Source organism: Microcaecilia unicolor, chromosome 12 (assembly GCF_901765095.1).
Source record: "Microcaecilia unicolor chromosome 12, aMicUni1.1, whole genome shotgun sequence".
Lineage (NCBI taxonomy): Eukaryota > Metazoa > Chordata > Amphibia > Gymnophiona > Siphonopidae > Microcaecilia > Microcaecilia unicolor.
The window spans coordinates 9,598,864-9,614,115 of record NC_044042.1 but is presented as its reverse complement, the minus strand read 5'-3'; the positions used below and the strand labels follow the sequence as shown (position 1 = coordinate 9,614,115).

General features: G+C 47.8%; 1 pseudogene; it reads right to left on the bottom strand.

Annotated features, from left to right (window-relative positions):
- Nucleotides 1-12,058, bottom strand: part of LOC115482072 — a 38,815-nt pseudogene extending 26,757 nt beyond the window's left edge.
- Nucleotides 12,059-15,252: the final 3,194 nt, after the last annotated feature.

The following is a 15,252-nucleotide window of genomic DNA, read 5'->3' as shown; positions in this document are numbered from 1 at the left end:
AAACAGGAAACAAGAACAGGAGCATTGCCATACTGGGACAGACGAAAGGTCCATCAAGCCCAGTATCCTGTTTCCAGCTGTGGCCAATCCAGGTCACAAGTACCTCTCACAAGATCCCAAAAGAGTAAAACATTTTATGCTGCTTATCCTAGAAATAAGCAGTGGATTTTCCCAAGCTTATGGCCTTTTCTTTAGGAAATTATCCAAATCTTTTTTTTTAAACCCTGCTAAGCTAACTCCTTTTACCACATTCTCTGGCAACGAATTTAAGCCCAGATCAACAGGGACATAGAGGGGCCCTTTTACGAAGCCAATCCGGAACTACTGCCGGGCTACCTCAAACGCCTGATGGTAGTTCCCACCCCTAGCACTTGCCATTTCTAGCGCTACAAAATCTTTGTAGCGTCAGAATTTAAGTGGTTAGCGTGGGAGCCCCTACTGCCATCTCAATGTATGGCGGTAAAGGCTCTCCACCGAAGCGGCCGTGCGGTAAGCGGTTCACTTACCGCACAGCCATTTTATTTTCCCCAAAATGGACAGCCTTTTACCCGCTGTGGTAAAAGGGGTCTTCAGCGTGCATCAAAAAAAACGGGCTGAGTTAGCGCAGGCCCCCTTTTACCACATCTTATTAAAAGGACCCCTAAGAGATCTTGTAAAAATAAAAAATAAAACTACTAAGCAATCAATATTATTCCACAATATTACCTGGCATTTCCCTTAGACCCTATTTGAACTAATTCCCTCACAGAAAAACTAATACTTAACATCATTACTTATTTATTTTTAGCAGGGGCGTAGCCAGACACCCAAGTTTGGGTGGGCCTGGACCCAAGGTAGGTAGGCAGAACTCCGCCTTGTCCTACAAGTGATTTGGTTTCTCCTCTCTCTCGCCTGCATGCCATATAGTCTTTCAAACATCCCCTCTCCCCCGTATACCTTTTAAATAGCAGATTTTCACCGGCAGCAAACAGTTGTTGGGAGTTTTGGGCTGGTGGGGCTTGGGGTCCCTGCCAGCCACATTATAGGTGTGCTGCTACTTGGTGGGCCTGAACCTAAAGTGGGTGGGCCTGGGCCCACCCTTGGCTACGCCACTGATTTTAGTCAAGCAACAGATGCTTGAGATGGGCAGGATCTTAAAAAAAAACAAAGTCAGAATCTATAAACTTTATTAAACAGTTCAGGGAACTTATTAGCTCCAACCTCAGGTTATCTGAATTTTTTTTTTTTTTTTACTGAGATCTCAGTTGCCCAGCTCGTAGTCCCAAGGCCTGCTCCATGGTTCTCCAGTCTTACTTGTTTGTTTGTTACATTTGTATCCCACATTTTCCCACCTATTTGTAGGCTCAATGTGGCTTACATAGTACCAGAGAGGCCTTTGCCGACATCTTAAGACATTCAAGATGTTTTGCAGTGGAACATGAAGCCCTGAGAACAGACCTTACCTCTGTCTCTTTTCAGACCTCCTTTGGCGACGAGCTCCATGTTTGATGTACCAGAGGAATGAACGTTAAAACTCCGGGAAATATTATTCAGTGTACGCAAGGCGTGTGGGTAACAGAAGAGGGGCTTGCTGGAATCCCAGGATAGCTGAGAATAATGAAAGGGGGAAAAAAAGGCCTGAAAAGTTAACCCCAATATATATAGAGAAATAGGGAATACACAAAATATAAATATATCTCTTACTAATTCAACACAAATTCAAGATATCTATGAGTCTTTATTCTTATATACCTACTACTCTGGTTTATATATACCATCGTCAATTTTTCTTTTTCATTTGTTAATTTTTATTTTGTGGGAAAAAAATTTTGTATTAGAAAAGTGCTCAGTTTACCTACAGGAAAAAAAAAGGATGATTTGTGTCTTATCACAGAGATCGCAATAGTTTTGGAAAGAGTTGTCATTAGAACTAAATGGACAAGTTAAGCAGAATCCACGGTATGGTTTGTTACCTTTTTAACTACTGTAGGTCCATGAAATCTCCGTTCTGCCGTGTCTCTGAGAATGTCTTCATGGCTGGGGGGATTCAGGGTCCTGCCGAGAAATCTGATTTTCCTTCCTTCATCATCTGTACTTAGATTTCTTCTCTTGAAAAATTCCTTTTGGCGGGGGCTCCCGGCTTGGCTCGTGTGGTCTTTGTTCACAGATTTGCCCACATGGCGACACGAGGTAACGTTGACACGGCTTCTCAGGATCTCGTGGGTCACTAGCCTTCGGTCCCGTTTGTCGTCGTAACTTTCTGAAAGATGTCGGTGATGTTGTGGCGATCTGGCACCTTTATTGATCATAGTTTATCCTTGTTGGATAAACCTCTGAATGGGCGAAGTTAGGAATCTGTTTCCTATTAACATAAAAGAGAAACATAACATTATTTGAATGATAAAAAGAGTCATTTCACCCAGCCAAATCTTGTTTGTCAGGGAGGTCCTGGGATGTGACTCCTGGTGCCCCTGCTCAAATCATTTTATGTTCCAATTCCCCAAGGGCCAGTTTCTAACCACAGAACAGGTGCTGCAGAGGTTCTGGTCCAAAAGCAGGTGATCGGTATTGGGCCTCTAGTAGAGGGGGAAGTGCCTGTAAGTGCCGTTGAGATATAGGGTGACATGATACAGACATTCAAATATTTGAAAGGTATTAATCCGCAAATGAACCTTTTTCGGAGACGGGAAGGCGGTAGAACTAGAGGACATGAATTGAGGTTGAAGGGGGGCAGACTCAGGACTAATGACAGGAAGTATTTTTTCACAGAGAGGGTGGTGGATATCTGCCCTCCCGCGGGAGGTGGTGGAGATGAAAACGGTAATGGAATGCAAACGTGCGTGGGTTAACACAAAGGAAGCCGGTTTAGAAGGAATGGTTCCATGGAGTCTTAGCGGAGTTTGGGTGGCGACGCCGGTAATTGGGAAACAAAACGGGAGCTGGGCAGACTTCTACAGTCTATGCCTTGGTCGTGACTGAATAGATAGGGATGGGCTGGAGTGTAAATTTTAAGGGGCTTCGATGTTAGCTTCAGAACTTAGTACAAGAACAGTGCTGGTAGACTTCTACGGTCTGTGCCCTGAGAGAGGCACGGACAAATGAAACGCAGGTATACATATAAGTATCACATACCATGTAAATGAGTTTATCTTGTTGGGCAGATTGGATGGACCATGGGAATCTTGTAACTCTTTAGGATTCCAGAATCTTCAGAACTTTTAGTACAAGAAGAGTGCTCGGCAGACTTCTACGGTCTACGCCCTGATCGTGACTGAATAGATAGGGATGGGCTTGAGTGTAAATTTTAAGGGGCTTCGATGTTAGCTTCAGGACCTTTAGTACAAGAAAGTGCTGGGCAGACTTCTACGGTCTGTGCCCTGAGAAAGACAGGGACAAATCAAACTTGGGTATAAATATCCCATACCATCTAAAATGGGTTTATCTTGTTGGGCAGATTGGATGGACTGTACAGGGCTTCATCTGCCGTCATTTACTATGTGGGGACCATAGTGTTCCAGTTTCATTTTTTTCATCTGAAGCAGAAGAAAGGGTCCCATTTGAGTGTGAGACCAGAAGCACTTGCCTGTCAACGCCACTAAAGGGGTGACACATGCAGTACAGTGTTATGCTAGAGATGCCAGGGTCCAAGGAAGGATTTGAGAAGGGGCACCAAAGCCTATTGGCAGGCACCGTCCTCTATAGCCATGGGGGTCTAGAGGGGTTGCCTTGCTTGCACTTGCATCCTCCCCCCATGCCGGCCCAGCCATAGTTCCTGATTGGGTTCATGTTTCTGGAGACAGTTGACTAAGCAGTGTGCAATGCTCCTAACCTAACAACCCCCCACCCCCCTGCAGAAATACACATGCCATGAGAACATACTTTATACTGAGGAGTAGCTTAATGGTTAGTGCAGTGGCCTGAGAACCAGGAGAAGGCGGTAGAACGAGAGGACATGAAATGAGATTGAAGGGGGGCAGACTCAAGAAAAATGTCAGGAAGTATTTCTTCACGGAGAGAGTGGTGGATGCTTGGAATGCCCTCCCGCGGGAGGTGGTGGAGAGGAAAACGGTAACGGAATTCAAACATGCGTGGGATAAACTAAAGGAATCTTGTTCAGAAGGAAGGGATCCCCAGAAGCTTAACCGAGATTGGATAGCAGAGCCGGTAGTGGTAGGCGGGACTGGAGGTTGGGAGCAGGGATAGCGCTGGGCAGACTTATACGGTCTGTGCCCTGAAGAGCACAGGTACAAATCAAAGTAGGGTATACACAAAAGTAGCACACATGAGTTGTCTTGTTGGGCAGACTGGATGGACCGTGCAGGTCTTTTTCTGCTGTCATCTACTATGTTACTATGTAATTCCCTCTGCAGTTCCTTGTGACTCTGGGCAAGTCACTTAACCCTCCATTGCCACAGGTACAATAAGTACTTGTATATAATATGTAAACTGCTTTGATTGTAACCACAGAAAGGTGTTGTATCAAATCCCATCCCCTAACCCTACCCCAGGGCCGCCGAGACTGAACTGGGCCCGGGACAGAGCTACCGCCTCCGGGACCTGGGCAGGACCGCCACCCCCCCCCCCCCCCCCACGATTGTCGTCGCTGCCACCCCCTCACAATCATCGTCCGCTGCCACCCCACCACCACGATCGTCGCTGCTGCTGCCCCCCCCCCCCGAATCGCCGCCGCAACTGCAGTTGAAATGCCTTGGCTGTCGGGGATCCCGAGGCCCCACCAGCAGAAGAGGGTCTTCCTCCAGCGCTGCTCTTCACTCTGCCGATTGCCTGCCCCTGCCTTTTTCTCTCAGGACATCTTGGTTTCAAAACCGAGCATGCGTGCCTGAGAGGAAAAGTAGCCGCTTAGCAAGCAACGGGCAGAGTGAAGAGCAGCGCCTGGAGGAAGACCTGCAGTGTCTGCTCCTCCGGGTCCTCCCCAGCCTCCAAGGGGGGGGGGGGCCCAGTGCTGGAGTTTTCTCTCTCCTGCTCCTGTTGGGACGTGATCACCCAGGTCCATCAGGAGCAGGAGAAAAGAGAGCCCTGCGCCGGGCCCCTCTTGGAGGCCAGGGCCCAATGAATTCCCACCCCCCGCCCCCCCCTCTCAGCGGCCCTGCCCTACCCTATGTTTCCTGCTTGAGGTGGCAAAATGAAGGGGGAGGGAGGGAGGAAGGAAGGCAATGTGTTCATTCAATCCAGCAGTCACTGTACTACCCCTCCCCCCCCCTTGGGGTTTCTGCCTTTACTACTCTCTTAGGAGACACTCCATGAGAAATAAGACCCTTTTCTCTCACCGCAGGTTTAATCCTCAGGGCATGCCAGATATAGAGAACATGCACACCTCTTGACAAACAAAGTGGGGCTCTCCTGTGAAATCGAAACATGCTGCAGCTCAGAAGATGTGTTCCTTGCAGGGAAAATCCACCAATAACTCCCCGAAATCCCCTGATCAGGCATGAAGCTACTTCTCCAGGAGTTTCCAAATTTGTGCACATTCTAAGTGAGGACTCCCACAAAACTCTCTAATTGTGAAAGCATGGGGTCTCCTACCTTAGACCTCGAGCACCTTCCCAGGACAGAGGAGAGAAAAGTAGTGGCCTTTGAGTGAACTGATTGGTGGCTCTCATGACATCTCCCAATGGGGGAGGGTCTAAGAACCACAAACTCCCTATAGACACACATTGTGCAGGTTTTCAAGAAGAAAACACTAATTAATCTCAAAGAATAAGGCTAATATGAGGTGTGTTTCTTTTTTGGTAAACCTGTCTGGAGAATCAATCTTGCTGAACGTAGGAGGTAACAAGAAAAGGAGGAGGAAAACCTCACGTAAACGAGAGCGACAAACAATGAGGTAAACTCAAGGAGGACTACTACTACACTACTTGACATTTCTAAAGCGCTACTAGGGTTACGCAGCGCTGTACAATTTAACATAGAGGGACGGTCCCTGCTCAAAGGAGCTTACAATCTAAAGGACAAATGTATAGTCAGTCAAATAGGAGGACGTCAAGAAGTCTTTAAGTTTACATTAAAGGCTTCTTGATATTCTCCTTGAGTTTACCGAACTTCTTTGTTTCGTCAAACACAGGAGGTAGACAGGTGAAGCGGGTACTTAATATAAGCAGTCCCCCGGCCCTTTCCCCATTATTTCTACATTCTCACATAGATTAAGAAAGCCATAGGTTTGTGAGCCTCAGATATGGTAAACTTGTATCTCTTCAAGAGTAAAACCTCTAGACGTCCTTCTGCTCCCAAAGAATACCAGGCAAGGCAGCGAAGGTACTTACAGTCAGTCCCTATGGAGATGCTGACTCCTATCTCAGCTAAGGATCTGTAAACAGAGGAAGGAGAGATGAGGAACAAATTCACAACTGACTCCCAAGTGGTTTACCCCTATTGCACGAGGGCCCTGCATCTTTGTTTTACTAGGACTGCAGTTTCTGCATATCCTATTGTAACCCTGGCTTGCCCCTCCTTCTGGGCCGCTGGCTAAGCTCCCTGGAACAGGTACCCAGGACCAGGGCTCATAAAACAGATTTGTATCTCAAATGAGCTGGGCGCAGGCGGGGGGTAGGCTGAAGAGTAATCTTTCACTGGGTTCTCTTAAGTCCATTCTCATTCAAAAAGTAACCAGCAGTCGTCGGGATTAAATTTCAACCGGATTTACTTTAACAACAACTCAGAAAACACATCAAAACCACAACACAGTCAGGGCATATAATAATTCCAGATCCGCTTCAGATATAATCTCCAAATCGCCAAAAGAAATGCAAACAGTCATTAATCTTCTCCAACACAGTTTCCTCTTATACTTCTGTCCCCCCCCAGGGATTCCTCCAAACACCAAATGAATGTCCTATTAGAAGTGAGGCTCCCTCGCTCACACTTGTCCTACCCAGGGTGTCTTTTCCCCATTGGGAACTTCTTCTTGTTCCCACGTCGGGAACTCCCAGCAGGCACCCTCTGCTCTGTGGCATGGGCTTCATCCATGGTATGCCACAGAAGTCCTCCCCCTTAAGTTTGAGACTTCCCCCTCTGTACTTGAATCTCAGCGGGGGTGGGCAACCAAAGACCACGTTCTTCTCAATACCACTCTTTTTGAACTGGCCCTGCCCAAGTCCGCCTACCAAGCTGGCAATCCCAACTTTTGTGGTCTTAGTGACCTCCCTGAAAATCCTCCCCCTACCACCCTAAAGCAGAGGCACTTTTCGGGGTGAGGGGAGGGTCACATCTACAAATCCAGACCCAGCCCACGAGTTCCAGGTGCTCAGGAGCTAATAATAATCCTAACCGACTCACACACACTCCTTGTTATCAGTACAGGAGCTGACTCTGTGGGTGCTTGAGCACCCCTAATATTGAGAAAATTCCTTGTATGTGTCCAAGGAAAGGTTATTTCCATCGAGCTTAGCAACCCCCCCCCCCCCCCAATAATTATGAAAAGTTGGCTCCTATGGTTATCAACAACTGCCAACTGCATCTTGTTAAAAACCCTTTGGTACTGTCTCATGGCAAGACGTTTCAGAAGCATGACCTGATCAACACAGCTCTCGAAAGCTCACCACAAATTGATTAAGTTAATCCACAAAAAGGAATTTCCTACAATTTTTGATGACCTTATTTCTGGAGAACCATGAACCTTAACGTAATGTGCAGTGCAGCCTCATAGAACGTTCCCCACCTCTCCTTGGGGGCATCTCTAGCTAATTAATTCTGCACTACCTGCTGTGCCCCCATTTTTGACAGCTGGCCATTGCTCCAGCGGTATCGCCTACTTTACTGTAACTTCAAGATTTATATTCCACTTTTATTGCTGTTAGCAGTACGGATTGGATTACAGAAAACTTACGTTCAAACATGCAAGTACAGGATAGACAGTCCTGATATGTGGGCCCTTTACGTCAACTCCTACCCCTACAACCCTGCATGCTAAGGTGACCACCACCATCCTCACCAGAAATGGCATTTCCACACCAGCTGATGGGCTGAAATTCACCTCATTGGTTTGACCCTGTTTGTTATCTCGTTAGTTTCCTCCTTTTGTTTTGGTAAAGTTAGAACAAACTCAACTGGTTGCACGACTTTGCTCGGAGGATGGGTATGTTGTTTGAAGGTCACCTGAGTTTCTCTTTTGTTTCCTTACGATTCCTGGATCAACTTTGAAAACAATCCTTTCTTCCCTCTTCCTTCATCGTACATGTCTTAACTGCAATCTGTACCCAGCAGAGTTTCTTGGCTGTCTGACAAATATGTTCATCATGCGTTAAATAAAAATGTCAAAGAAAAATACAACTTGAAATGTTCATACAGGACTTCCCTACGCCTCTTCTTCATCTGATGCTGTGAGAATGGTCACGTGACACCTCTGAGCTGTCAGTTGGGTAAGACCTTGTGAAATCGGATGTCTACTGCCTAGAGCAGTGCCTTTCAGTGTTGCCTGGACTGGGCATTGTATGCCGGTGGCATCCAAATTCTGAATGATTCTCTTTTTAAGGTTGCCTTCAGAGGCAGGTCTTCCCCCAGCCCCCTCCTCCCAACATTACTACTACTACTACTACTTAACATTTCTAGAGCGCTACTAGGGTTACGCACGCTGTACAAATTAATAACTAAGGACGTTCCCTGCTCAGAAGAGCTTACAATCTAAAGGACGAAATGTCAAGTTGGGGTAGTCTAGATTTCCTGAGTAGAGGTGTTGTGATTAGGTGCCGAAAGCGACATTGAAGAGGTGGGCTTTGAGCAAGGATTTGAAGATGGGCAGGGAGGGGGGCCTGGCGTATGGGCTCAGGAAGTTTATTCCAAGCATGGGGTGAGGCGAGGCAGAAAGGGCGGAGCCTAGAGTTGGCGGTGGTGGAGAAGGGTACTGAAAGGAGGGATTTGTCTTGAGAGCGGAGGTTACGGGTAGGGACGTAAGCCCCCTAGAGATTACTCCTCCCAACATTCCTGATACAGTTGTTACCTGAGACAGGTCATCTGAGGTGACCACCTTTTCTCCTATCAGCTACAAAATTTTGCCTGATTACCACCGGGTACACACTGGCGCTACAAAAATAAAAATATTTTTGTAGCGCCGAATATGACGTGCACTGGGGGGTGCTAAGCCCATTCCGCCTCTTTGTAAAAGGACTCCTTAGTTTCCTTACTTCCTGCAGTACCACCAACCCAATTCGAAAAGCCACAAAATTCTTGTGAAGGACAGATACTTCAGCAAATCAGAAACTCCATAGTTTGATTGACAGAGAGAAGCATTGCTAGAGAAGCAGGCTGCAATACACTCATCTGCAGCCTGGGGAGCTTTTGAGCAGGATCTGAATGAAATTTTGTGTTTTCATAGTTCAAGGGGACAAGGTGGGCACATGGGATAGTTCAGAATCCCTGAACAAGAGATGCTGTAATGTGATCCCTCTATTATATCTTCTGTGTTAATAAATTATGATACATTAATTTAGTTGTGTTGGCAGTGGTTTTCCTTATTTAAAAAAAAATATATTTTTCTTTATGCATCTTTGAGTCTTTCCTCATAAGCCCTTCCTTCACTACCACTCCTGGTGTCACTCAACAGATGTCACAAAGCACCTTCATCAGACTGAAAAGTAGAAAGCGCCTCTTCTGAGCTGCATCTCAGCACCACTCTGGTAAGGGCCATCACCAAAGCATCCACGGCCCTCTCTTCTCTTCAAGCGGACGGGGAAGACATCTTAATATTGAAATGAGCAAAATTAGCAAGTTAAATACTGTTCGCAATATTTTTGGTTATAACATTTGGAGGGGCGTCTTAAGTCCGATTTTGGATGTTTTGCTAAAAACATCCCAAAATCGAGTGGCGAACATAGTCATTTTCAAACCTGAAAAAGGTCTGGTTTTTTTTTTTTTGGGGGGGGGGGGGTGTCTAAATGGCAGATGACGTTTAATGTGAACAAGTGCAAAGTGATGCATGTGGGAAAGAGGATCCCAAACTATAACTACATCATGCAAGGTTCAGCGTTGGGAGTCACGGACCGAGAAAGGGATCTAGGTGTCGTCGTTGTTGATACGTTGAAAACTTCTGCTCAATGTGCTGCTGCGGCTAGGAAAGCGAATAGAACGTTGGGTGTCATTAGGAAAGGGATGGAAAACAAAAATAAGGATATTATTCTGCCGTTGTATCGCTCCATGGTGCGACCGCACCTCGAGTATTGTGTTCAATTCTGGTCGCTGCACCTCAAAAAAGACATATAGTGGAATTGGAAAAGGTGCAGAGAAGGGAGACAAAGATGATACAGGGGATGGGACGGCTTCCCTATCAGGATAGGCTTACGATAAACTGTTTATTCTGCTTATGACTTTGTAATTCTTTATATTGTTACTATGTAAGCCGCATTGAGCCTGCCTTGTGTGGGAAAGTGCGGGGTACAAATGTAATAAATAAATTTAGGGCAACATTTGGTCGCTTATTCATGATTGAAACAGGTCTAGCCAAAACGGTCTTAATTTTGGCCCTAGACATTTTTGTTTTGTTCCATTATTGCAGAAAAACATCAATCTTTTGGGGGCTGCCCGTGTCCCACCCAACACACCAAATTTGGATGAACTGTGGAGAAAAACCTCTACATTCGGAGTGTTGGAAATCGCAACGTGGACATTTTTGAGAGAAAAACGTCCATCCTTAATGACGTTTTTTTGGACATTTTTTGTTTGTTTTGAAAATGAGCCCCATATTGTACCAAGACGGCATCATGTGGTTGGCATGATGGCAAATTGCCAACCAGTGTTAATTGATGAATGACTATAACTTGCATAGAGTGGCGGGTGAAGCTCTGGGCCACCTCGTTGGGCAGAGTGGGTAGACAGTGCAGCAGGGGTGTTGCTATGGGGGGGCCAAGGGGGCCTGGGCCCCTGTAAATATATCCAGGCCCCTGGTTTGGCTGGCGGGGGTCCCCAACCCCCGCCAGCCGAAGCCGCCTTCAGCGCCGTCCTCAGCGCAGCCTTGTTCCTGCCCTGCTCTTCTTGCTCCTCCTGTCCTGTCCACACTGACACTCCTTTACATGAAACTGAGGAGCGTCAGCCTGCACAGGACAGGAGCAGCAAGATGAGCAGCGCAGGAACGTGGCTGCGCCGGAGACGGTGCTGAAGGAATGCTTCGGCTGGCGGGGGTTGAGGACCCCCGGGCGGCAGCGGGACGGCACTTAAAATGTGCCCCCAACCTCGGGCTCTGGCTCCCTCCCACCGTAAAGGTCTTTTATCTGCCATCATTTACTGTGTTACTGTCTTTCTCCCTGACCATGTGTACAGCTCCCCTGTGACATGCTCGGGCCTAGAGCTCCATGACAGATTGGGGTATCCCAGTTCTGGACCCTCGGTGCTATAAGGCCAGCTCTTAAAATACTTGTGCTCCAGATCTGGAAGATACACAGTTGGGAGCGTCAGTGGCAGCTTTTTTGGGAACTGGTTTGACAGGATAGGCTAATTCTGTTGCTCGAATTTTCATAATTTTGCTGCTGCGCCATGGCCATAAACGTCAGCCGTTCAGGCTTCTGGTCCTGATGCTGCTCCCTTAAGTAGAGGCACCGTCTCTTTTTCACTTAATAATTTATTTAGTATTTAGCTCAGGCCTTTCACTTGGAGAAGTGCAGATCTCAAATGCAGCCTTAAGTGCAAGCTGGCACAGTGGCAAATGTTAAGTAGAGATGTGGAACGCAAGTAAACAAATGATCAGTTTTTTTTGCAAATCTGTCAGGGCAGGTGCCAAAGTTCTGAACAAGCTGCATTTCAACTCCGATTCACTACCCACACATCTTCTTACGACTAGTTTCAAGGTATTCGCATCAACTCTAAGACAGACTGCAGGTCTGTCCTTCCAGCCACTGCATTCACACATCCTGGACTGGCCCCCCAGTCGAGCCCACTCTTTCTGACTCCCTCCATTCATGTTCACAGCAGCTAAAACTCTGTCGGTTTGTTCCCACAACCTCCATGAAATTTACCTTAGGCCTTGCATCTTCCCTTGAAGCACCAAACACAGCTCTTTAAAATGAAAAACAGGTGAAAAGCCAGAGGACAAGAAAGTGAAGGCTGGTGAAATTCTGCACTTCTGAAGACAAGCGCCTCTGTGGTACTCTTTTCATAACCCACAATACAGCCCCCCCACCCCCCCACCCCACAATGACTGGCCCTGCCTTTATCTCTCCTCTGCAGGCGGCATGATATAGCAGAAGTCAAAAAGGCCTCGCTTGAAGTGACAGTGTACTAAGACCTTCTGTTTCCCATAAACCAGAGCACGGGCAACATTTAACCAAACTTCTGCCCTCAATCCCTTCCTCCCAACCAACATAATAACCTTGACCCCGAGTCATCCCAATGACAAGGCCACATACCGGCAGAAGTGAAGGTTGTTACTGGAGAAGTGCATTAGAAGCCACTTGGGGCTTTATTCCAGAGCTGTGAGGGGCCCCATGCTTGGTGCAGTCCAAGTTTTTACAAGAAAGGGCCTTAAAACCGGGTTGTGACGTGCAGCTGCCCTGCGTGAAAGTGCCTGTACTCTTCAACGGTTTCTTCGGCTCTGCTGCTTCTTGCTAGATATGAAACAGGAAATTGACATAAGCTTGTTCCTCAGCCTCTGTTCCTTTCTCTTTCTCTCAGGCTCTGTACAGCACCTGCACTGCTCATGCTCTGCAAAGGAGTCCCACAGATGCTGTAGCCAGTAGCCGGGGGGGTGGCCAATTGGGTGGCTCCATTTTTCTGAGTCCTTTTTGCCACTAGAACTGACCTTATAGATTAGGCAAATATTCTCTTTTTACTACAGGCCACTTTCCATGCAGAGCTGAGAATCTGGTAACTTAACTTCTGTGTCCTCACACTTGATCTCTGGCAAAGTCAGGCCGCCGAGAGACTGAGCTGGGCCGCTTCCCCCCAAAAAATCGTCATTGCTACCGTTGGCTGGCCCTGCCAGCTACAGGCAGCGTGGCTCCTTCCTCTGCCCAGCATTGCCTGCCCCTGCGGCTGCTTTCCTCAGGTCGCACATGCTCGGTCTCAAAACTGAGCATGCGCAGCCTGAGGGCCCAGCAGCTGCTAGGCAGGCAATGCAAGGGGGGCCCGGCACCGGAATTTTCTCTCTCCTGCTCCTGTCAGGACGCGATTACCCTCCCAAGTGTTCTGCGTAATCCAGTACATAAGAATATAAGTATTGCCATACTGAGACAGACCTAAGGTCCATCAAGCCCAGCATCCTGTTTCCAACAGTGACCAATCCAGGCTACAAGTATCTAGCAAGATCCCAAAACAGTACATTTTATGCTGTTTATCCTAGAAGTAAGCGGTGGGTTTTCCCCAAGTCCATTTTAATAATGGGCTATGGATTTTTCCTTTAGGAAGCCATCCAAACCTTTTTAAAACCCCGCCAAGCTAAGCGCTTTTACTACATTCTCTGGCAACGAATTCCAGAGTTGAATTACATGTTTGAGAGAAACATATTTTCTCCGATCCGTTTTAAATTTACTACTTTGTAGCTTCATTGCGTGCCCCCTAGTCCTAGTATTTTTGGAAAGAGTAAACCAAGCTTTTCAATAAACTTGAAACTCAAAACTTTCCTTAATCTCCGTGTTACTCACATCACACACCGGTTTGGTGAGGTCTTGACTTGGCTTTACACAGTTCACTTAAGCAGATGTTAACTGTGAGCAAGATTTAATTCTTTGGTAAAGCACTTACAATCTTCTTGATTGCTAGGCAGTGATGAAATTATCAGATGGTAAATACTTCTTTCTCCTCCTGCCTGGACATCACCACAGATAACCCTGGGTAGTGCGGCCAAATATTGGGCTCACCTGGACCTGCTAACCGGATAAGGCCTTTTGAATATCGGCTTGCCAGTGGAAAGAAAAGCAGACAAACTGGAAGAAAGCTGAAAGATCAGTGTTAGAGACGGATATAGACAACAGTAGGGAAGAACCGAAATGGCAACTAGACAGGAGATCCTGGGAACTGAGTTAAGAGGAAAGAGAAATCTGTCACAATTGTGACTGTATTCCATGCCTGCACATCTTGCCCCCTGGTGGCCGGGTTCTGTAGTCCCCGTGGACTGTTTTTTCCCCTGGTTCTCAGACATCTTCCAGGTTCCATTCCGGTCCTGATGCTTCAGCACTCCAGACTTGCCCTGAGGTTTCTGCTGCCATGCCTCACCTGTGACCTCATCTGTAATTGCCTTTATTAAGCACCTGGGAGCAGTGTTGCCAGGTGGGCGGTTTTCCGCGACCCGCCGCGGGAAATTTTTGCCCGCGGCGGGTTGCGGTTTTTTGGGCTGCTTTTTGGGCTTCAGGGCGTTTTTTGGGCGGCTTTTTGCCTTTTTTTCGGCCGCGGGGGGCGGGGTTAGTGACATTTTTGGGCGGGGTTAGTGATGTTTTGGGCGGGGCCGATGACGTGGGAGGCGGGGCCGATGACGTGGGAGGCAGGGCCGATGACGGGGAGGCGGGGCCGGTGACGGGGGAGGCGGGGCCGGTGACGGCGGGGGCGGGGTTGATGACGCGGGGGCAGGGGTGATGACGCGGGGGTGGGGGTGTCAGGGGCGGGGTTTGGGCTGGATTGGGTGAGAAAAAAATTTTCCACCTGGTAACCCTGCCTGGGAGCTTTCAGGCTTTGCCTTTGAAACAATGAGGTCTTCAGATGTGTTTTCGTCTGTGTTTGTTGCAGTTCTAGCTCTGCAAGTTCTACTCTCTTCTACCTGTGCTTTTTAGGCTTTGTTCAGTTGTCTGTCTGTGTTTGTCAGCTTTGTATCTTGTGTCTCAGCTTCAGTGCCTTGTTTGCATTTGTCCTGTGTGTTTTAGTTTAGCCTCCTGTTCCCTTAATTACTATCTACTGCCCTGGTGGTCTAGTGACCTCTTCGGGGCAGGAAAGAGCCCCCTCTTTCCTGCCTGGAGCTCTGTCCTTGCCCTGCATCCTGTTGCTGTGACGGTCTCGGGATTCAAAATGACCACCGAGAGTTGACGCGGCCTCGCGAGACTTCAACTATCGGCGGCCATTTTGAATCCTGAGACCGTCACAGCAACAGGATGCAGGGCAAAGACAGAGCTCCGGGCAGGAAAGAGGGGGCTCTTTCCTGCCCCGAAGAGGTCACTAGACCACCAGGGCAGTAGATAGTAAGGGGAGGGGAGGTGACGGGGGGGAGGGGAATATGAGACAGGGGGCGGGGTGAGGATGCAAAAGGGGCGGGATGTGGGTGGGGCAGGGGCGGGACATACGTCCTCTTTTTGAGAGGACAAAATATGGTAACCCAAGTCTTGTGGGAGAATCCTGACCTCCAGCCAA